The sequence below is a fragment of the Rhincodon typus genome, chromosome 14 (genome assembly GCF_021869965.1).
Source record: "Rhincodon typus isolate 14 chromosome 14, sRhiTyp1.1, whole genome shotgun sequence".
Lineage (NCBI taxonomy): Eukaryota > Metazoa > Chordata > Chondrichthyes > Orectolobiformes > Rhincodontidae > Rhincodon > Rhincodon typus.
In genome coordinates, this window is record NC_063345.1 from 40,745,787 (window position 1) to 40,770,502 (window position 24,716).

General features: G+C 40.1%; 1 protein-coding gene across 7 annotated transcripts in view; it reads left to right on the forward strand.

Annotated features, from left to right (window-relative positions):
• Positions 1-323: 323 nt before the first annotated feature.
• Positions 324-24,716, forward strand: part of clcn5b (chloride channel, voltage-sensitive 5b) — a 127,661-nt gene continuing 103,268 nt past the window's right edge. For 2 of the 7 annotated variants that reach the window (XM_048605026.1, XM_048605029.1), the window contains exon 1: positions 324-3,835. The gene's annotated coding sequence lies outside the window, so the exon portion shown is untranslated. Of the gene's footprint in view, positions 3,922-3,992; positions 4,112-8,933; positions 8,953-24,716 lie in introns of those variants that run through there. The other 5 variants (XM_048605032.1, XM_048605034.1, XM_048605030.1 and 2 more) reach the window with 4 other exon arrangements.

The following is a 24,716-nucleotide window of genomic DNA, read 5'->3' on the forward strand; positions in this document are numbered from 1 at the left end:
ATGAACACAGCAGGCCAAGAAGCATCAGAGGAGCAGGAAGGCTGATGTTTCGGGCCTAGACCCTTCTTCAGAAATGTCTCAGATTCTCCAGCATCTGCAGTTCCTACTATCTCTCAGACCACGGATAGTAGCGGTTTCTGTGAGCACTAATTTTGCGTCTTCAAACCTGCAATTTATTTAATGGTACAAAGATGACATTGATGTGTCAGCAAGTATAATTTACGTAAAATTTGTGTTCCCAATCAGCCTCTGATTAACATACCTAAAGTATAAAGCACAAGAGCAAAAGAAAAGAAAAAGTATAAACATATTCACATATTCAATGAATCGAAGATGGTTTTATTTTTTAATTATGGAAAGAGAAAAGCCTCCCAAATGTGCTTATGTTTTTGATCCAAATTCCACTTAAAAATGCATGTGTAGCAGACTTAAATGGTACTGCATGCCAGTAATTACATTGAATTTAGGTGCTGTCTCTTATAATGCTCAAAAATGACTGAAAAGTGAAAACTGAATCTCAGAATAAATCACCATTGACAAATCTGCTAAATGTTAAACTGACCAATGAACTATTAAGGGTTAATTTCACATTTGAACACCAGGAAAAGAGAGACACTTAAGACATACAAGTTGGGAAATTGTGGGCTCAAAGCATCTTATTGCCATCCTTTAAATTAATGTACATAAGTTTGGGACTATATACTGTCAATTTATTGACCAGCAATCCAGGTGAGTTCTGTTAATTGTTTGAAGAATCTAGTCAATTGGGAATTCATTCTTGTGGTTTATCATGTGCTTTTTTTTGGCAAACTATACGAAGGACAATCCAAGAATCAACATGACATGGACTCTACTACAGTGCAAGTAAGTCTGACATTTTATCATTGTTGCTGTGGCATTGATGTGATTGACTATCTCACACCTTATGTGCTAAATGAAATGATTGTAGCTGGGATAACAGTTGGCATGCTTAAAATAAAAATAAATCAACTTTTCAGTTATGTTGGATGGAATCTTCTAGAGGTTTGAGCAATGGTGGCTAGGGTAAGATGTGTGGCAGTATTGGGTGACAAGTTGGTGAGGCCCATCCTGATGTTGGGAGCAATTCACATTATCTTTTAGGCTTTCCATAAGTGGTGTGACAAATTCTTGCTCAGTTGTAGTAAATTGCCATTTGACAAGGATTAATGCTTGTTAAACACCTTGTTAATGCCACAACTCACCTCATTAGTATACAGTGACCCAAATTACAGAATTAGTTAAATAAAGTTGATGTCAGGACAACTTGACAAGGAAATTAGAGTGAGCACCTGGTGGATTCAGCTCACTACTTTTTCTGAATGACATCCATGTTGCCTATGAACAAACTAAAGCCCAGGGCACAATACATGGGCATCAGCTAAGTACACCCCTTGTCCACAGGCATTGGCATCCAGCATCTGTCAACCCATCAGAGCTGTCCTGGCACCTCTCTGATGCATCGGCAGTAAGGTTTGGAAGCACAGACTGGCATTGCAGGTGCACTGGCAACTAGCAGTGAAAGGTTGAAGTTGGGGCTCAGCTGCATCTCAGGGCTGCTCATTGCTCTCCTGGTGCTCATTCGCTTAGCAGCTACCTGCATTCTCACAACACTCCTGCCTTGCCTTGCCATGCCAATTCGTGCAGTCACAAAAACAGGCAACTATACTCGCTGGGAGCAGTCCTCAGTTTAAGGGGCAACCATCTTGTAAAATTGCAGATGTCCATGTGCCAACAGCTTACGTGGCAAACACATTGCATGTTCAGCAGGCAGGTAGCCATACATCCAAACTTAGGGGAGTAGTCTAAATGAAGACCATGGAGGTGCCCGTCAGTCCCAGCACATTAAATCAAGGTCAGCCTCCCATACCAGTTTAGGGCATTGGTCACAGTCAGGCGTCCAGTCGGGGTTTTATCAGTAAGTTGGTCCAAGCATCTACAGTCCAAGGGGGTGGGGCCAGTCAATCCGTTGTCTCCATATCGATCTGTCCACCCATATTGCTAATGGGGGTTGTTTAGGTACATCTTGCTCAGGGCTATCTGGTGATATCAGGGCTATGACCATTCTGTTAGGTTGATCCACAGAAACTAAAGGAGAAGGGGGGGAATGGGAAAAGTGTGGCTGTTGTCACAGGACTGAGGCCTGGTAGGTTACTCTATGGCACTGCAGCCTTCACACTTTAGAAAAGGGAGAAGTATTACTATGATGGAGGGCAGCAGGATCTACAAGGTAGGGACACATATGCAAGAAATGTAAAGCAATAGTGTCAGAAAAAAAGTGAAAATACAGGAAACTTTTGTCTCGCAGCTGAAAGCATGAAATAAAATATATCTGAGCTCAGGATATTGTTTGGGAAGGATTTTGTTTATGTCATGCTGAGGGATCAGTGCCCAAAGGAGATGCAAACCAACTTTCCCCTCATTACTGACTGCTAACATACTCTGAAAAGGGTCTTTTCCTGTCTGTGGTGGAATTGCAGCTTTGAGATCCAGCAGCAAGCATCCTGGTGCAGCAATGATGCAGAAACCAGATTACCGACCAATCCATTAGCAACCAAATGATGGCATTGCAAGGAAGAAAATGAATGGCAGTAAGAGGGCAAAAATGGATTTTTGGGGGATTAAAAAGAAATGCCAATGAAAAGAGGAAGTGGCAGGGTAATGGAATGAGGAGTTCTGAAGGAGGGTTACTGGACTCAGAACATTAACTCTGCTTTCACTCCACAGATGCTGCCAGACCCGCTGAGTTTGTCCAGCAATTTCAGTTTTTGCTTCAGATTTCCAGCTTCCAAAGTTATTATTTCAGCAAAAGCGACTAATGCATGGACCAATGAGTAATACTAGATGAAAACTCCCAAGGCTCCTTCAACACCACTGCAGAGTAGCAGCAGTGTGTGCACCATCTGCAAGATGCACTGCATTAAGCCACTTTTGACAATATTTTCCAAACCTGTGACATGAATGACCTGGAAGGAGAACAGCAGGCATGGGAATATCACAAGTTCCCCTTCAGGTCACGCATCACACAGAGGGTGGCTCATATGCAGAATGAACTTCCTGAGGAAGTGGTAGATGCAGGTACAGTTACAACATTGAAAAGACATTTGGACAGGTACAAGAATAGCAAAGGATTAGAGAGACATGGAGCAAATATGGGCAAATGGGACTAGTTTAGTTTTGGGAATCTTGGTTGGCATGAACGAGTTGAATTGAAGGATCTGCCAATTGTCTTCTTACCGAGCATGTCCAAAAGGAGCCATATCATATCAGCTCTGTAGATCGCCAATGAAAATATCCTATTAAGATGTACAATTAATTGTTTAGATATCACATCTCCCATTAATACAGTGCCCCCTTTCTACGTCCAGTCGCTTTGACGCTGTTCTTGATAAAATATCATTTTATAATCGCAAGTATTTCGAGAGGAAATATAAACGAATAAAATACTGGGTGTCGAACTCGAAAGTTGAAGAAAACGAATGCAAATGTGTCTCTGCCTTTTTACGCGTCTGTTCAGCCCCTTTGTCGCTGAGATCAGTATGTGCTGCTGCCCTCGGTGGACTAGGCCCGGTTTCCATGGTGACTGCAGGGCCCGCTATCACTTCCGGGGGTGTTGGCGAAGAGGTCGCAGTGAAGGTTGTGATGTGTCGGAGCTTTAGCCGAGTAGTTGGCAGTGTGGGCTCCAGGTCGGCCCTGTCCTGCCCTCTTGGCCTCTAGTATGTTGCTGCTGTTGCTGCCGCCGAGGACAACGCCGATCTGATCACGCGATAGAGCCGGGGGAGGAGCACAGGGACAGGCGCAGGGTTCCAGCTGTCAGGTCGGTGACTCACTCGTCTGTTTCCAGTCACTTCCTCTTCGATCTTGTTTTCTCGAGTTTATCTCCAGTGGGACGCCCTGGGCTTGGTACTTCATTTGATCAATTACATCTGTGGTGTCTGTAACAGGTTTTGTTTCCGTTGCATACAGGCATTAGGATATTGCACTGTTGCAGTTTTTCCCCCTTCTACCGAATATCTTTTCTAGACTTTCAGAATTACTTTTTCACCCAAAACCAGATCTTGTATCAAGCATTCCCAAAACAGATCAAACAGATGTGAGTTTATCGAGCCAGTGAAGTAATTTGGCAGGGATTTGTCACATGATTTTTTAATAATGTTAATGGATGATTTGTTTACCGATAAGATTGTGTTCTTGAAGGCAGTGACTCTGTATGCTTAGTCTCTGATAACGTTAATGTGGGGATTGCGGGATCACTTTGTTCCAAGTTATTTCTCAATAATTTCACAGCGGGTTTGCTGTATATTCGTAAACTCATTCTAGGTTTGAGAACTGCTGAGACAAATACTTCTACCTGGTTCTGAGTACTTTTGAGTTAAATCTGAATAATGCATTTGATTTTCTTGTTGAGTGCAAGGTTGACTGAAAAGCTGAGATCTTGCAGTACTGTATTTGTGTTAAGAAATGAAACATTAGTTTATTGCTCTTGATTTAGACATCTCATTTAGGAAACACTATTGTAAAATTAATAGGTGTCAATTTTGGTTTTGATTTTCTGCTGGATTCTATAATTTTCTGATGCAATGTTGTCGCATATACCGCATTTTCTATCTTAACAAGTAAAGATAATAGAGTCATACAGCACAGAAACAGACCCTTTGGTCCAACCAGACCATGCCGACCATAATCTCAAACTAAACCAGGCCCATGTCCTTCCAAACATTTCTTATTCGTGAACTTATCTAAATGTCTTTTAAATATAACTGTGCCCACATCCACCACTTCCTCTGGAAGTTCATTCCGTACACAAACCACTCTTTTAATAAAAAAATGCCCCTCATGTCTTTTTTAAATCTTTCTCCTCTCACCTTAGAAATATGCCCCTTGACCTTGAAATCCCCTACCCCAGGGAAAAGATACTTGCCATTCACCTTACCTTATCCCTCCTAATTTTATAAATCTCTACAAGGTCACCCCTCAACCTCCGACCTCTGAATGAATAAAGTCCCAGCCTATCCCAACTTTCCTTATAATGCAAACCCTCCATTCCCAGCAACATCCTGGTAAATCTCTTCTGAACCCTCTCTAGCTTAATAATATCCTTTCTATAACAGGGTAATGAGAACTGGACATGGTATGCCAGAAGAGACTTCACCAATTTCCTATACAACCTCAACATAATGTCACAATTCCTCAAAGGTCTGAGCAATGACGGCAAGCCTGCTAAATGCCTTCTTAACCACCCTATCTACATGTGTTGCAAACTTAAAAGAGTTATGTACCTGAATCCTGTCTGTTCTACAACACTCCTCAAGGCCTCCCTTTTAATTGTAAAATGCTGTCCTTGTTTATTTTACTAAAGTGCAATATCTCTCATTTATCCAGATTAAACTCCATCTGCCAGTCTTCAGCCCATTGACCTAACTAATCAAGATCTCTTTGTAATCTTAGTCTTCTTCACTGTTGACTAAGCCACCAGTTTTGGGGTCATCTGCAAACTTACTAACTATGCCTTCTATATTCTCATGTAAATCATTTATATAAATGGCGAACAAACGTGGACCCCGTACTGATCCCTGTGGAACGGCGCAGGTCACAGGCCTCCAGTCTGAAAAGCAACCCTCCACCATCACTCTGTCTTCTGCCGTTAAGCTATTTTTGTATCCAATTGGCAAGCTCACCCTGAATCCCGTGTCATCTAACTTTAGTAATTAGTCTACCTAGTAGTGGAACTAGTAATTAGTTCCACCCTACCAGGTGGAACCTTGTCAATGGCTTTACTAGAGTCCAGCTAAGCAATGTCTACCACTCTGCCCTTATCAATCTTCTTGGTTACTTCCTCAAAAAACTCAATTAATTCGTGAGACACGATTTCCCTCATAAAAAAATACAGATTGACTATCCCTAATTGTACCTTACTCTCCAAAATACATATAAATCCTGAATTTCAGAATCACTTTCAACAACTTACCCACCACCGAAGTCAGACTTACCAGTGTATAGTTCCCAGTCTTCTCCTTACAGCCCTTCTTAAACAAAGGCACAACATTAGCCCCTCTCCAGTCATCTGGCATTTCACCCATAGTTATAGATGATACTAATATTTTTGCGAGGGTGTCCGCAGTTTTCTCCCTAACTTCCCACAGTGACCCGAGATACACTAGATCAGGTACTGGAGATTTATCCACCTTTATATTTTCTAAGATCTCCTCTGCTGTTGCCATGTGAACTGTTTTCAAAACATCAATATTTATTTCCCTCAATTCTTTAGCCTCCGTTTCTTTCTCCACAATAAAAGCTGATGCAAAATATTCATTTAATATTACCTTATTTTCCAAGGCTATCTCATATCCTCTATTTGCTGACCTGATCCCCCTCTTAAGAATGCCTGTACACACTTTATACTCTTCAAGAGATTCATTTGAACCTTGTTGTCTACATCTAATATAAGATTCTTTTTTATTCTTGACTGGAACCTCAATATCTTTATTCATCTGTTGTTCTCTAATCCTTTGGGCCTTACCTTTCACTCTGATTGGAACGCAATGACTCTGAACTCTCTTTACCACACTTGTGAAAGCCTCCCTCTTATCAGACTTCCCTTTTCCTGCAAACAGTTTGCTCCGGTCAATTTTTGGAAGTTCTTGTCTCCTACCATTAAAATCTGCCTTAGTCGAATTAAAGACTTAAATTTTTATGGAAGGCTTTTTCTTTTCCATTACTATTTTAAAACACATGGAATAATGATCACTAGACCCAAAGTGTTCCCCCACTATCACTTCAGTCATTTGCCCTGCCTTATTACCCAAGAGAAGGTCAAATTTTGCTCTTTCACTAGAAGAAACATTTTAGATATTGATGAAGAAAATTTTCTTGAACACATTTAACAAATTCTTCACCATCTAAACCTTTAAATCACCTATCATTACAACCTTTCTATTATATATCTGTGAGACTTTGAGTGGTCCAGCAGACAGCTTTCAATCTTCTGACCTAAATAAAAAATCTCACTCCTGAGCCATCCATGTGTAGGTCTCTCCAAAGGTTGCATAAACACTTGCCATTCCCCAAAATTGACTTGACACAACTTGATCCGACCAACACCCTGGTCCAGCCTGGGCTCAATCTGCCAAACGTGACCTGGACCTATCCCTGCTATAAATAACTGGCTCCCACCACTAACCCAGACAATGCTCCTCCAATTCAACCTTCTGACAGACTCTAAGCACTCATCCACTTGCCTGGCATCTACCCACCTGACCCAATCTGCATGCCACCCCATTACCTACCCACCTTCCACACCAGCCCTTCGTTTGCCTCACACGCTCACTTTTCCTCAGTCACTGTCAAATTGTCTTTGAGATTTTTAAGTCCTGAAATACTGCACTGAGTGGACTTCTCCCCGGTTTTCTGATGATTGTATTAGGACAGGCCAGGCCAAATCTTGGCCAAAAAATATCAGCAACAGACAAGTGGGTAATTTTGAACAAGGTTACCATTGAATTTAAACATCTGGACCAATGTCCGAGAAGCTGCTGTTACAGCTCAATTGGGAAGAGTGTGCCAATAACCAAGGTCCACTATTCCATAAGCCATCACAAGATTATACTACCTAAACAACGCACTGAAATGATCAATTTGCCTGACTGCTACTCAGGACAAAAACAATTCGTGCTGGGTTTCATCATTAATTGGAAAATAACTGTTGTAAATGCACTAATTCGTCAACAAATAGAAAAAGACAGATTACTGATTTCCTATTATGTGACTTTAAGCTTTACTCCTTTTAAAACATCAAGCATACACAGATATTCATTGATGAACAAGACAATTAAAAAAAAAAGATGGTTTGGCACAAATCTTGTGCATTGGAAAATATGGACAGGGAAAATAAATTCTCTGTTCTTGTGGCATCAGCAGCTACCAGGTTGGTTCTTAAATCACTGCCTGTGGTATATGGGCAAATGAACAGCAGATTGTTTAAACATAGAGGTTGGACAGAGAGGGAGAGATTGCCCCACTTAGGAGTCGCACTTCAGCGTCTCTTCTGCTCTGTGTGGCCTGGAGAAAAGTAGTTTCTTAAACACAAAATGGTTAGCTGGCTTGTTGCATGACCATCCCTTTCTAACTGACCAATTACTAAAATGCGATCATGGCTTCCAGGCGCATGGTCTCCATGATTAGATTCTGGGTGGATGACTTTCTTTCTCCCAGTGTTCAGTCTCTGAGGTGATCTCATCTAAGGCTTGGTGCCTACCTACTTGAGTACCCAACTGGCTGTTTGGAAGCTTTGTAAATGGTTTAGGTGATGGGCTATTCACACTCCAAAGGTAGTTGTCTCTGGAATTCTCTAGACAGGCTGACTCCAATTAAATGACTTTCAAATATGTGAGGTTATAGTCATGCAAATGTACGGCCATCTAAAAAGCTGTTATTTACTGGATTTTTTTGTATAAATCATGGCTCTATATGAATATATGCAATATATTTATGTTTTGAAATGGTCGATGTAGAGAAAATCTTTCCACTTTTCTGTGGAACTGCACAGCTAGGTGCCTTAAAATAAGAATCACCAATAATTCCAGTTCAGAGATCTGGAGAAACTTCTTCATTTAAAGAATTGTTAGAATTACTTTTCATCTTAGGAGGAACTCTGTACCGCAAAAAAGTTGAGGTGAATATGTTAGATGCATTTGAGAGGAAGCTGGATAAACACATAAGGGAAGGAAAGAATAGAAGAGTTTGTGGATAGGGTTGGTCAAAGAAAGATGGGAGGTGGCATAAATTGGCACACCTTTTGGGTTGCATCATAAAGTGATGCAATAAAAGCCTTCTATCATAGGCATCTGAGTTAGAAAAGATCAATTCCACCTTTCAACGCAGTAGATCTAACTGAGGAGAGTGGAGTCTTATTTATGTTTTATGAAGGTTGGACAGGTATATAATTGAATTGTTATGAGAGTTTTTCAACTTAAAAATCAAGTGCTGTGTAATTTTGAACTGTGCAATACGATGTTGCTTTTTGACGTATTTAGTGAGCGAGTTTGTGGCTGAGCAGCACTGAGTCTTTTTTTTGAGTTGAGGAAATTCTGCATGACACCAGCTCTCGGGTTGAATTGCAGATTGTTAAAACCCTGTAAATGCCAGTCAGCAAGAAGAATCATCCACAGCATGGAAACTGAAAACTTCCATCTCTCTATCTCATTTTTTTGTCCCCGTCTCTCTCTCTCTCTCTCTCTCTCTCTGGAGAAAAGAACAGAAAACAAAGAAAGCTTAAAGGAAAGAATTCTACCAAGAAAAGACCAAAGTCCACCCAGTTAACAGTCAAATTTCAAATTTACTCATGACTGTTAATAATTTTAAAAAAAGACTAAGTGAGACAATTTAAGTCTTGAAATCTGGATTTATCTTTAGATAAGTGAGGTAGCAGTGCTAACCACTGTGCCGCCATGATGGTCACAAGATCTCAGTTGGAAGCCAGCAGGATTGACCGGTATGGTGTTTGAACCCACAACCTTGGCATTATTATCATCATGCCCTAACAATCTAAACTAACTGGCCAGGGAGGCAACATCAATACCTTCAGGAGGAGAGGAAGGAAATATACTAATGTGGAAACTGCCCACAGTACAGTTCTGTTAAATATTTGTAACCAAGTTTTTTTTGTCTTCTGGAGTTTGAAATGACAAGCAGTTTGTTTATCAAAACACGTTATTGTTTTCGCTGCTGCTATTTGGATCATAGCAAATTTTGACTGAACAATAACATAAAATTTAATGGATACTTAACACAGACTTTTTAACCTGTTTGTCAAAAGATGCAACTTATTTCTTCCACTTGGTTGTCTTGTGTAAGATTTGAGAATATGGCTTTCCAAGGTTTAGTCTGGATTGACTAATGTACCAGTAAATAAGCATTAATATGTGAAAGTAACTTTCATTTTAAACTTAGATCTTTTCAGTTCCTCACTTTAAAATTAGTTTCATTCTAATGTCAATGTCTTATCAGAACATGCTCTAGACACTTTCTAAACAACTTGTTCAGGGATGTTATTACACACCTCTGGAGTAGGTGGGACTTAAACCTGGGACTCCTGGCTTAGAGGTAGGGATACTACCACTGCACTATAACAGCCCCTTAAGAACACAGTCTAGTTCAAAGCAGTGAACTAGTTGCAAACAGCCTGAAATGTTTATTTTGATCATAATGGAAAGATTAGATTAGTTAGTTAATTACACTTTCATGTTTTTGACGTTTCTCTGAATTATGAACATCAGTCATCAATAAAATGAGAAAACAAGTGCAACTGAATTTTGGTAAAGCATGGTAGGAGATCTTAAAATCTGCTTTAGATAATCTTTCAGTCACAGGCTGTGAAGTTTAACAGTTCTTTAACAAGGCTTACTTTTAAAGAACATTCCTGAAGCGCCTGGCAAATTATGCACACACCCATACTGCTTAGGTACTTGGCAATTATACAGTTGTTCTTTGGATAAAAATAACATTTAGATAAAAAAAATTTTACAAATTTTATAGCAACTCAGCTGGTTTCACTCTTTTGCCCCTTCACCAGAATATGAAAATGTTTTCTCTCCAGGTGCTTATCCAGATTCATTTTAAAAGGGGTAATTGAATTGGTCTCCAACATGTTTTCAGGAATTATCTTCTAAGTCCTAATCACACACTATGTAAGAAAGTTCTTCCCTATGTTGCCATTGGCTTTTTTGTCACTCATTTTAAATTGGCGTCTTCTGGTTCTTGATCTTTCAGCCAATTGAAAGAATTTCTGTCTATCTACTGTATACACACTAATTTGTTTTGAATGCTGTAACTAAATCTCCTGTCAACCTTCTCAGCAGTAAGGGGAACATCTTCAGCTTCTCAATTAGTCCACCTAACTAAAGTCCCAGGGACCACGTTCAGTATTCTTTACTGGACTCTTTTTTTTTTGTTTTGTTAAAGCCTTTCATTCCTTCCTGAAATGGTATGCCCAGAATTAAACACAATACTCCAGCTAGGGCAGAGCTATTTTTTTTATAAATATATTCCATAAATAATCTGCATGCTTTGTACTTCATGCCTCTATTTGTAAAGCTCAGGGTCTTTTACACCTTTTTAACAATTTTCTCAAACTTCTGCGCAACTTTCAATGATTGTCATATGCCACAAGCAAAGATGCCTGAAATAAAACGACTGGTGTAGGAAATAGTTAAGTTGTGACACTGACTTTATAAAATGTATAAATATGGGACTTGCCAAATAACTCAATGGTTCTGTATTTATATCATCACTTCACTTGCTGAGGAACTTCAGAGCATTGTGGCTGAAGAAATAAGATCAGAAGTCGACCATATGACCCTTAGAGCCTGCTCTGCCATTCGCTACAGCCATGGCTAATCTGCCTCAACTATACTTTACTCCCACACTACATGTACCTCGATTTTCTTAGAGATTAGCCTTGAATACAGTTCATTATGGAGCATATGAAATCTTAGGGTGGAGGGAATTCAAAACACTCAATGTCAGAAAACTTACCTTGGTCATAAATGATCGACCCCTTATCCCAAGGCTCTGCCCCTCTAATTTTGAGACTGCCAGCTGTGAAAAGCAACTTCTCTGTGCCTACCATGTCAAACTCTCTCGGATGTTTCAGTGAGATCACTTCTTGTTCTTCTAAATTCCAGAAAGCATAGGCTCACTTTATGTAGCCTCTTGTCAACGGGCAAATCTCTTCTTCCGGGAGAAGAATCTGGTGAATATTCACTGTACTGCTTTCTATCCTTTCCTTAGATGTTGAGATTAAAACTGCACCTTGTACTTCAAGTGTGGTCTCATCTTATACAAGCTCAGCAAGACTTCAAGACTGCAGTTCAAGAATAGTGACCATCATACCTTTTGCCTTCATCGCTTGCTGTACCTCCATACTAACTTTTAATTTTCCTTGTACAAGCACACCCACATCTCTCTGAATGTCAGCATTTGATGAGCGTCTCACACCTTTTAAAAATATTCCGTTTTTCTACTGAAGTGAATAGCTTCCAACTTCCCCAGTTTATACTCAATCTGCCAACTTCATACTCAGTCATTTAGCTGTTTCTATCATTTTGCAGCCTCCTTATGTCATAGTCATACAGGACGGAAACAGACCCTTCCGTCTAACTCGTCTGTGCCAACCAGACCTCCTAATCTGACCTAGTCCCATTTGCCAGCATTTGGCCCATATACCTTTAAACCCTTACTATTCACATGCCCATCCGGGTGTCCTCGCATTTTTAGATTCCTATTTAACTTTGTACCTTCAGCAAACTTGAATACATTACTTTTGGACTCCTTGCATAAATCATTAATATAAATGAAAATACCTGTGGTAGTCATCTTCGAGATTCTCCAATAGATGTGGTCTGCTAACTTAAAAATGTCCCATTTATCCCTATGTTTTGCTTTCTGCCTATTAAATCCAAGCTAATATATTGCTCCCAGAACTGTAAATACCTTATTACCCTGTGTGTGGCATCTTATTTTGGATGGATTTTGAAAATTCAAGTAAGTGTAAATCAACAGGCTCCCCTGTATTAACCCTCTAATTACAACCTCAAAAAATGTTAAAGTTGTCAAACCCTATTTCCTTTTCATAAAATCATGCTAACTGTGTCTGGTCTTATGAAAAGTTTATAAATGCATTGTTAAGACTTTATAAAAGAATCTAGAATTTTCCTAACAACTAATGTCAGGTTAATTGGTCTGTAAGGTCCTGTTTTCTCTCCTTTTTTTGAATAGCAGAGTTAGGATTGGCAATTTATACTCTGCTGGGCCCATTCTAGAATCTAGGGAATTTTGAAAATTATACCAATGCATTCACTTTCCCAGCAGCTCCTTTTAGAACCCTGGAATGCAGGCTAGCAGGTCCTGGCGGTTAGTCAGCTTTCAAACCATTACATTTTTGTAATCTTTTTTGCTCATAGTTTGAAGGAACCTAAAATAACTATTAGTTCCTTGGGTGCTGTGTATCTCTGCTATGTAATTTGCGTCTTCTATTATGAAGACAGACACACAATATTTGTTCAACTGCTCTGCCATTTCCTCATTCCCAAAAATGATTTGCCCTGTTTCTGCATTTAAAGGGACTAATGTTCCTTTCTGGCTGCCTTCTCCAACACCTAGTTTGTTTCTCCCCTTCCCTGTAGATGAATTTAGTTTCAAGATAAAAGAAGACTTTAAGTGGTTCTTGTAGCGTTGTGCACATATGCTCCTCTGAATCTTGTTACTACTTAGAAATTATTATTTAAAAACCTATATTTGGGGCCAGTTGTGCATCGCTACTGGAATTTTAGTGAAGTGTAATAGTCATAGAGGTCTACGGCACAGAAAAAGGCCCTTTGGCCCATCACATCTGTGCTGGTCAAAAACAAGCACCTAATCCTAAATAATAATGGTGTGAAAAATGCTTGGCATCTTCATAGTAAAGTTCATCAATTGCAGTGTCCAGGTGAATTTTTGTCCTGTGCTAATTTGAATTACGAGGAAGCAATGCAGTTACATATTCAAAACTTCTAAATGAGGAAGGGATGTTCAGGTGTAAAACATGAATATGAAGTGCTGATGGGTAAAGCTGTCTCGATGAAAGTAGTGATTGGAGGAGTTTGATTAAATGACTGAGTATCTCTATTACATAGGAAATACGTTACAAGTTAAAGCTTTTAAGTATTGGGGCTTTTTGTGGCACAGTGAAAGTGGTGGCATATTTAAATCCTATGAAATATTGCGACACAAAGTTGGCTGAGTGACAGCAAACTGGAATGGTGAACAGCTTTAGTTTGAATCAGAGAAATGTTTATCCTGGGCTGCTGCTTGATGTATACTCGTGCTCTACTTTTGGGTGTGCAGGACATAATTTGAAGATGATGCCAAACCTAAAAGTATTATAAACTAAGAGGAAGATATTGATGACTACTAGAGCACATTGTTGGTGGAATGATCAGACAGATAGTGGATAAAATTTAGTGGATGAAATTTAATGCAAAGAAGACTGAAGTGGTATGTTTGTAGGGAGAATAAGGAGAGATGATATACAATAAAGGATACAGTTCTCAAGGTTTGCGGAAGCAGCAGGACATGGTATGTGCCAAATATTTGAAGGTGGCAGGGTAGGTTGTTATACAGCTTTACAAGTTATTTGTAAATAAAACTAGAGTACAAACAAGGAAGATCTGGTAAACCTTCATGAAACATTAGTTTGGTACCAGCTGGAGCGTTGTATCTTGAACACGGAGAAGGAATTCAAGAGTACAGTGGAGAGATTTACAAAAATGCTTCCAAAGGTGAAGAACATTAGTTATGCAGATAGTCTGGCTATATTGATGATTTTTTAATGAATATACTGTACTGATAAACTCCAGGCATGTATGGGAACATGGGACTGGGATGTCATCGATATTACAAAAACTTGGCGAGGGAAGGACAGGACTAGCAGCTCAATCTTCTAGGTTTTACATGTTACAGGAAGGATAGAAAGAGAGGCGAGAGGAGGGGGTGTAGCATTTTTGATCAAGGAAAACATTAGTACTGTAATTAGAAAAGTTATTTCTGAGAGATCATTTAGTGAAAATATATGGGTTGAAATTAGAAATAAGAAAGGGATGATCATCTTGATGGGATTGTAGTACAGGCCCCCCAGTAGTCTGGGAAATTGAGAAGCAAATATGTGGAGAGATTTCAAATAAATGTAAGAATAAGAATAGGTTGTAATAGTAGGTGATTTTAATTTTCCAAATATTGATTGGGACTGCCATAGTGTTAAAGGTTATGATGGTGAAGAATTTGTTAAACGTGTTTAAGAAAATTTTCTTTGTGTTGAACCTCAGGATTTGAGAGAGATATTAAATGAATATTTTGAATCAGTTTTTACTGTTGAGAAAGAAACAGATGCTAAAGACCTCAGGGAAATTAAAATATATATTTAAGCTTTCAGGGGTACGATACATCTTCATTTAGAATTGGTGGCACAGTAGGTCAGTGGATCTGTGGACAGAACAACTCAGGATCTTGAAAAAGACCAAACATCTGGTCCTTCTCAAAGTCTCTGTAACAACCTGTATCTAATTGCTAATGTGCAATAATTGTATCTTAACTATAAGAGACTAAATTGGGATTAGGTTGAAGGTCTGAGACAACAAGGTGCAGGGCTGGATGAACACAGCAGGCCAAGCAGCATCATAGGAGCAGAGAGGCTGACGTTTCGGGCCTAGACCCTTCATCAGAAAAGGGGGAGGGGAAGGGGGTTTTGAAATAAATAGGGAGAGAGGGGGAGGCGGATAGAAGAGGGATAGAGGAGAGGATAGGTGGAGAGGAAACAAACAGGTCGAAGAGGCGGGGATGGAGCCAGGAAAGGTGAGTGTAGGTAGGGAGTTAGGAAGGGGATAGGTTAGTCCAGGGAGGACGGACAGGTCAAGGGGGCGGGATGAGGTTGGTCGGTAGGAGATGGAGGTGCGGCTTGAGGTGGGAGGAGGGGATAGGTGGGAGGAAGAACCGGTTAGGGAGGCAGGGACGAGCTGGACTGGTTTTGGGATGCAGTGTGGGGAGGGGAGATTCTAGGCCCGAAACGTCAGCCTCTCTGCTCCTATGATGCTGCTTGGCCTGCTGTGTTCATCCAGCCCTGCACCTTGTTGTCTCGGATTCTCCAGCATCTGCAGTTCCTACTATCTAGGTTGAAGGTCTGATGTTTTTCATGTGTCAGTGCAAACTTGATGGCTGAAGGGCATCCTCTGCACTGTATAACTCTAGACTCTCTTCGACCCTATTCCACTCCAGGGAACCACAGCAGGACATTTTGTGAGCTATTCTTCAACTGATGACGTGAGGTGTAAGAAACCTTTGGATCTTTGAGGACCAGTCATTCTAGGTGCCCTAATGTTAGTTTGTTTTAAATACAAAAAATACCTGAAGGGAACAAAAAAGTCTTGGATTTTTGTTTTGAATAAATGCAAAAATTTTAAAAGGTATCCTTGAACAGAATGGCAGAAAGATGAGCAGAAAGATCTCGGTGTCCATGTGCATAGATCACTGAAAGTTGCCACCCAGGTTGATAGCGTTGTTAAGAAGGCGTACAGTATGTTAGGTTTTATTGGTAGACGGATTGAGTTTCGGAGCCATGAGGTCATGTTGCAGCTGTACAAAACTCTGGTGCGGCTGCACTTGGAGTATTGCGTACAGTTCTGGTCACCGCATTATAGGAAGGATGTGGAAGCATTGGAAAGGGTGCAGAGGAGATTTACCAGGATGTTGCCTGGTATGGAGGGAAGGTCTTATGAGGAAAGGCTGAGGGTCTTGAGGCTGTTTTCGTCAGAGAGAAGAAGGTTAAGAGGTGACTTGATAGAGACATACAAGATGATCAGAGGATTAGATAGGGTGGACAGTGGGAGACTTTTTCCTCGGATGGCGATGGCTAGCACGAGGGGACATAGCTTTAAATTGAGGGGTGATAGATATAGGACAGATGTCAGAGTAGGTTCTTTACTCAGAGAGTAGTAAGGGCGTGGAATGCCCTGCATGCAAAAATAGTAGACTCGCCCACTTTAAGGGCATTTAAATGGTCATTGGATAAACATATATGGATGATAATGGAATAGTTTAGGTTAGATGGGCTTCAGATTGGTTTCACAGGTCGGCGCAACATCGAGGGCCGAAGGGCCTGTACTGTGCTGTAATGTTCTATGTTCTATGTTCTAAAAGGTTGCTGATAGAATTTTTGTCCAGTGTGTGCATATTCTTCAGTCTTCATGGGGTCCTGAACAATGGTGCAAACATTACGCTGATTTCCCTGAACAGTGTGTTGTACATTTTGACTTCCACTGTGCTATGGAAAAGCATATATTAAATACCACCACAATATATGGAACATATACAGTGAGCTCTCTTTCCAATTTTGTCGTGCATTGTAACAGAGAATGAAAGCGATCAAGACTTGGTGCTTTCCCATAGAGGAATACTGCCTTCTTTTTAAAAAAAAGTATAGCTGGACGGATTGATGGGGATTTCCATTTGTATGAATAATATTAGTGCATCCAGCCCCGATACGAAGATACGTTGCTTTAAAATACTTGATAATTACATCCTTTTTTGTTATGCAAACACTGCCACATATAGATCTCTGAATGTTACAATTTATGTATGTTTTAAGTGATAGGAACACAGAAAATAGGTGCAGGAGTCGGCCATTTGGCCCTTCAAGCCTGCACCACCATTCAATACAATCGTGGTTGATCATGCAATCTCAGTATCCCATATCCACGCTCTCCCCATACCCCTTGATCCCTTTAGCTGCAAAGGTCACATCCAGCTCACTCTTGAATATATCTAATGAACTAGCCCCAACAGCTTCTTGTGGGAGAGAATTCTACAGGTTCACGACTCTGAATGAAAAAAATTCTTCCTCATCTCAGTCTTGAATAGCTTACGCCTTATTCTTAGACTGCAACCCTTTGTTCTGGACATCCCCAACATTGGGGAGCATTCTTCTAAATTCCAGTGAATACTAGTCCAGTCAGTGCAGTCGATCCAGTCTTTGTTAATATGTTAGTCCTGCTATTCCGGGAATCAGTCTGGTAAACCTTCACCGGACTCGCTCCTTAGACTAGGAGACCAAAACTGCATGCAATGCTCTAGGTGTGGCCTCACCTTTGCCCCGTATAACTGCAGCAAGGCATCCCTACTCCTATACTCAAATCCTCTCACTATGAAGGCCAGCATGCCATTAACTTTCCTCACTGCCTGCTGCACCTGCATGCCAACCCTCTGCGACTGTTCCACCGTGACACCCAGGTCTTGTTGCACCTCACTTTTTTTCCTAAACTACCACCATTCAGATAATAATCTGCCTTCCTGTTTTTGCCACCAAAGTGGATAACTTCACATTTATCCACATTATATTGCATTTGCCAAGTATTCGCCCACTCAGCCAGTCTGTTCAAGTCACCCTGCAGCATCTTGGCATCTTCCTCACAGCACACACTGCCACCCAGCTTAGTGTCATCTGCAACTCTCTGCTTCCTGTCTGCCAACCAATTCTCTATCCTTGTCAATACATTACCTCCGATACCATGAGCTTTAATTTTCCTTACTAACCTTGTCAGAAGCCTTTTGGAAGTCCAGATACACAACATCTACTGATTCACCATTGTCTACACTACTGGTCACATTCTGAAAAAATTCCAGAAGATTTGTTAAGCATGATTTCCCTTTAGTGAATCCATGCTGACTAGGACCGATTGTGTCACCACTTTCAAATGCTGTTATTACATCCTTAATGATTAAATCCAGCATTTTCCCCACCACCGATGTCAGGCTATAATTTCCCATTTTCTTCCTCTTTTTTTTGTTTAGAGGGTGAAGTTATATTAGCTACCGTACAGTCCGTTGAAACTCTTCCAGAGTCTACAGAATGCTGGAAAATGATCAACAATACATCCACTATTTTAGGGCCACTTCCTTAAGTACTCTGGGGACTTATCAGGTTTTAATCCCATCAATTTCCCTAATTTCATTTCCTGACTAATAAGGATTTCTTTCAGTTCCTCTTTCGTGCTCGACCCTTGGTCCCCTCGCATTTCCTGAAGATTATTTGTATCCTCCTTAGTGAAGACAAATCCAAAGTATTTGTTCGACTGGTCTGCCATCTCTTTGTTGTTCATATGAATTCACCTGATTCTAACTGCAAGAGACCTACGTTTGTCTCCACCAGTCTTTTTCTCTTCACATATCCATAGAAACTTTTGCAGTCAGTTGTTATGTTTTCCGCAAGCTTACTTTCATATTCTATTTTCCCTTTCCAAATTAAACCCTTTGTTCTCCTCTGCTGAATTTTAAATTTCTCCCAGTCCTTGGGTTTGCTGCTTTCTCTGGCCAATTTATACACCTCCTCTTTGGCTTTAACACTGTTCCTGATTTCCCTTGTTAGCCATGGTTGAGCCACCTTCCCTGTTTTACTCTTATGCCTGACAGGAATGTACAACTGTTGAAGTTCATCCATGTGTTCTGTAAATATCTGCCATTGCATAACCACTGTCGACCCCTTAAGTATCCTTGGCCAGTTTGTCCTATCCAGTGCACGCCTCATACCATCAAAGTTAGCTTTCTTTAAGTTCAGGACCCTAGTTTCAGTTTTGATTGTGTCACTGTGTCTAATTAAGAATTCTACCTTATTATGGTCGCTCTTCCCCAAAGGATCTCGCACCACAATGTTGCTAATTAGTTAGCAACATTGTTACACAATGCTAGTCTAGGATGGCTCGCTATGTAGACAGTGATAGAGAAGCCTGTTTGATTTCTACAAGGTGTGAAACAAACAAGTAGGCTTTCTGGTTGCAGTTATTACTAATTCAGATTTGGTTTTGTATCCATCATTAATGCTATAGAACAGTTAGTTCAGTTGGCTGGATGGCTGCTTTGCAAATGCAGATTGACACCAACATCGCGGGTTCAGTTCCCACACTGGCTGTGGTTACCATGTAGGACTCTGCTTTTCAACTTCTCCCCTTGCCTAAGGTTGAATCAATACCAGTCCCGTCTCACTCTCTCTCACGAGACAGCAGTCTGATAGGACTATGGCAACTTTACCTTTGGAGCTTCGAGCAATTTTAAACCAAAATGTTTATATGTGTATGGTGTGAGTAATGATGTCCCCATTATTGAAACATTGAGTGCACATTATTTATTCTTTGCTAAATGTCCTTTTTTTCATTTGCTAAAAAAATTCAACTGATGTTAAGAAAGTGTTTAAAAGTACCAACAGTGTAAATGAACTTCCTTCATTGAGAGTCTGGTGGGGAGTTCAATTATGTAAGATATCAAAGAATAATTGACTGCTATTCTCATCTTGTCTTGTAGGAATTCCAGCAGGGAACATGGATGGGGGCAATGATTTGTCATAGGAATGTAGTGCAAAAGTATTTGCAGGGGAGTGGAACTTAGAAAGAAAATATAATGACCATTTGGTATGGTGGATGCCATTCGTGTCTTTGACTAGGCTATTTTTAAGGGTGATCTCAGGGTTTTAAATGACAGCAACTTAGTCGAGGACTCAAGAAGGTGATGGTTATTGAGGACAGAAGTTTGTGTTTCGATTTCTTTAATGGAGTGATGCATTTAAAAGAGAGAGAGAGAGAGAGACTCTCTCGCGGGTCTACAACAAAATCGTTGACAATACCAGAAGAGCAAATCAGATCAATGAGTATACTGAACACTGGTATATATGTATAAATATGTCACTTTCGTGTAACTGGCTCCCATATAACTCCTAAAAGCAACTATTATCATTCAGAGTCGTGAGATAACACAGTGTGGAGCTGGGGGAACACAGCAGGCCAGGCATACCTGCTGTCCCAATGGATAGCTTATGATTTGCTGGCCACCATGATGCCCTAGATGACCAAATACAGTGCAATTTGCATTTATTTGTCACTAGCTGTCTAATCCAAGTCCTCATGAGCTGCTTTGGCCAGAAATGTGACGTGAGACTGGTTTACTGTCCAGGATTTCCAGTGCAGGATAGTGTCTGCCTTCTTACATTTAAATAAAAAAGAGCATTTAAAATTCAACATGTTTTAAATATTGTGTGTCCAATTTGGATGATAATTTGTCAGCTGTTCACCAGCATGTGCAAAACTGGTGATTTTCTCTAGAATACAGAGGAACCTGCATTTGACAATTTAAATAGAATATCTTGATGAACCAAACAGATTTAAGAAAGTACAGTGTACGTTTGAGAAGTGTGGTTCAGTGTTCTGTATTAGATTTCACTCCAGATAATTTTATTCGGTTCCAGAAGTTAGATCACTTTTGAAGGTAATCTTTCCCTCCCAATGAACTGGATTCTGTCTTCATATGTCAAATATAGAACATAGAGTTTAATATGAAACTATTCATCAAATGAAAAATGCTCATTACTATATTCTAGCTTGCTTCGCAGCATTGTCTACCAAGATATAACCTTAATTGACTTCAGAGGGTACCAGCAGAAGCTTCCTGCTAGCTTGTAGCTGAGGTTATGTGCCAACAAGCACGTTTATCATGCAATATTTTATCATCCTCTCCTCCAAAAACCAACCACCATCTTTGGAAACTACAGTTTCATCTCCAATCCCCTTTTCCTGTCTGAAGTCAATAAATGTCTTGTTGCCTTCCAAACCTGATTTCCTCTTTCCTGGAATTCCAGGATTGAATCCATCGAATCAGGTTCTCTTCCCTTCTGAAATATAGAAACAACTCCTATCAAAGTCATTAGTAATATGTGTAGCTGTGATCAAGCTAAACTTTCCTTTCTTGTTCTTCATCTTTCTGAAACCTGTTTCACATTGATTATACCACTCTTGTCTAGCTGAGTTGATTGCTGTCACCTCCCAAGAATTCAATTCGTATCTAACTAATCGTAGCCACAAAATTATTTGCATTGGCTTTCCTTCAGGTTCCTGCACCATTACATCAGATGTCCCCAAGCCTCCATATTTGGCCTCCTGTTATTTCTAATTTATGTACTGCATCTCAGCAACATCATTTAAAATCACAACATTAATTTTCACGTGTAAACTAATGACACCCAGCTTACCTCATCACTACCTCTCTTAACTCTTCCACTGTTGCTAAATTATCTGACTGTTTATCTGGCATATTTATGAAGTAATGGAAAAATGTTGGTATTTTCTTGATGTTATGCTATTGCTTCATTATCTCCATTAACAAACTTGAGAGGTAGAATATATCATAGTATCCCTACAGTGTGGAAACAGGCTATTCAGCTCATCGAGTTCACACCGACCCTCTGAAAAGCATCCCACCCAGACCCACCCCCTACCCTATACCTGTACCCTTGCATTTCCCATGGCTAATCCACCTAGGCTGCACATCCCTGGACACTATGAGCAATTTAGCATGGTCAGTCCACCTAACCTGCACATCTTTGGTATGTGGGAGGAAACTGGAGCAACTGGAGGAAACCTCCACAGACACAGGGAGAAAGTGCAAGCTCCACACTGACAGTCACCCAAGGCTGGAATTGAACGCGGTTCCCTGGTGGTGTGAGTCAACAGTGCTAACCATTGAGCTGCCCCAAAAAAAATTGATTACAAAGCTCCCATGAGACAGTGCATATGATTAATATCTATATTTAAAAATGTAAATAAATATCAAAATACTATATATTTAATGTTGAACATCACCAAACCTCCACGTATCTATCACAATATTTAGCTATCACTTGTTCCAGTTATTTTTAAATATGGTATTGATCATCTAAAATTTCATGGGTTTGCAGTGATATTAGGACAAGGAATTCACTGTGTCAAGTAGTCACATGGAGGTTGGCTGCATTCATCTGCCTAAATAAACAACAGTTTGTGTGTATACAGAACATACTGTGCAGCATCTGTTTCTACCACCTCTCCTAGCCGCGTATTCCAGGCACCTACTACCCTCTGTAAAAACAAAGTTTTCCTCAAACAAAACCTTTAAACTTCTCCCCCTTTCACCTTAAATCTATGCCCCCCTCCTCATTTGACATTTCCACCCTGAGAAAGAGACCCCGAATATCCACCCTATCCATGCTTCTCATAATTTTATATACTTCTATTGGGTTGCCCCTCAGCCTCTGACACCCTAGCAAAAATAATCCAAGTTTGACCAACCTCACCTTGTTTCTAATGTCCTCCAATCCTGGCAAACTACTTCTCCTCCTCTCAAGCCTCTATAACCTTCCTATTGTGTGACAGTTAGAACTGCGCACAGTACTGCAAATGTGGCCCAGCCAAAGTCTAATGCAGTTGCAACATGCTTTGCCAACTTTTATGTTCAATGCCCCAAGTATTTTACATTAACACCTTTTAACCTAAAACATCTCCAAGTGCTTAAAGACTTAAATGACTCGTGCTAGAATGGGTGTTACTGGAAGTGACGAAGCGATGGTTTCTTGAGCTCAACTGCATTAATTTTGTGAAGTATTCTGAAGTCTGTATATTGTCAAGATGCACGCTAGAAATTCTTCAGACAGTTTTAGATGTTTAATGCAACAGAACTCCACAGTTGCTTAGTGGAGCTAAATTGATGCTCTGTTTCATTGACATGCAAGTTTGAGGTGTCATCAGTACTCTGTAGTGAGATCTCTGAATTTGGAGTGCTAAGACCAGATTTTTCTCTCTATTAAAAAAAAAACATTGTGATAGATACAGCAGAAGAAAGGAGATGTGGAACTCTACCAATGAAATCCTACCACTGCTGCAAGGACTCCTAATCCAGATAGCCCTGTAGGGAAACTGGCACCCCTGTCTCTCGCACAAGTTGTTACAGAGAGGATGAGACATAAGAGCCTATTGATTTTGCTCCTTACTTCCAATGTCACCTTCAAAGTACCCCCTTATCAGGGGGATAGAAATGCAAATTGCCAAATCAGTTCCTGACCCGGTACATGGTTATTTGAAACAATGCCCATATCTCTTTCTCTTCCAGCATGTGCTCCCTGCTGAAGGGCAGCTAGGGAAGTATCGAGGGCCTGACCTATTTTCCTTGATCAGTTTTATTATGCACGCTGAGCTGGATAACTGCATGAAGAGAAATCCCTGAACAAAATGGAGGTGATCCATTAAAATAAGAATTGCTTCAAAGACTTTTCTTTCACAATGACTTTACCAAGATGGTGATTTGGGTAAACAGTCTCCACATAGAGACAGGATCCTGTATTGGCCTTTGTACTTTTTCAACAATGCTCATTGAAGGATTCTTACTTCTGATCCTGGGTATATAACAACCCCTCATCTGATGGGTTACCCGCCTCGCTTCTAACGTCATTTCCAAGTGTTGGGCTAATTGAAGGGGATTTCCTGGTAGCAGGGGCAGAGGCAGAGGTTTAGTTTAGAGATTCAGCTTCCTCATCCCTCATTTTCATCTGCTCCAAACCCTCATTTCTGTGTTTATATGACAGAAAAATCAGTCTTAATGCACAAACTTTAGAAATTTCAGTGCAGGCTATTGGTTTGGCATGAAATGTTCAAACCGGTAACTTGGTATGTAAGTGCATAAAATGATATGGTACTTTTTCTTGAAGGTTGCTATTCAATGCGAATGTTACTCAAATTTGCACTTTTAATTTTCTAAACATTTCTATTTCATATTATAATCTGTTAATTCTGCAATTTAAGAAACTGTGAACTACGCCTGTTCAGTTTTTTTCTATCCTGGCTCATTTTTCATTTTTTGTTACTTCTTCTCTTTTCTTCTCTCCTCTCCTCAACTCAACACTTTCTACAATTAGTGTGGATCTGCAGACACTAAGATCACATGTTTACTCCACTAATTTTAAAACAGCATTGTTGAAGACTTTGGAAATGTCCACTTGATCAGTCCAGGTCTTTAATTCATGACCTATTGCTTTGTAGAAACCTCTGACAAGCATACTTCATTTTCATTTTAACATGGAACTGTCTTACAAGATTTATAATCACCATCCTAATTTTACTATGCATTTACTAATAACCATGATCAATATATTGAGAAAAATAAACAAAAATGAAATAATAAAAAAAGGCACTAAACTTGCACATGACCAGTCCTACAAACAACAGTTTTTTTGGGATGGAAAAGAGACTGAACTTGCACGTATATTGCTTCTTTCATATCATATGAATATCCCACTAAATGTTTTACACCAGCTAAGTACATTT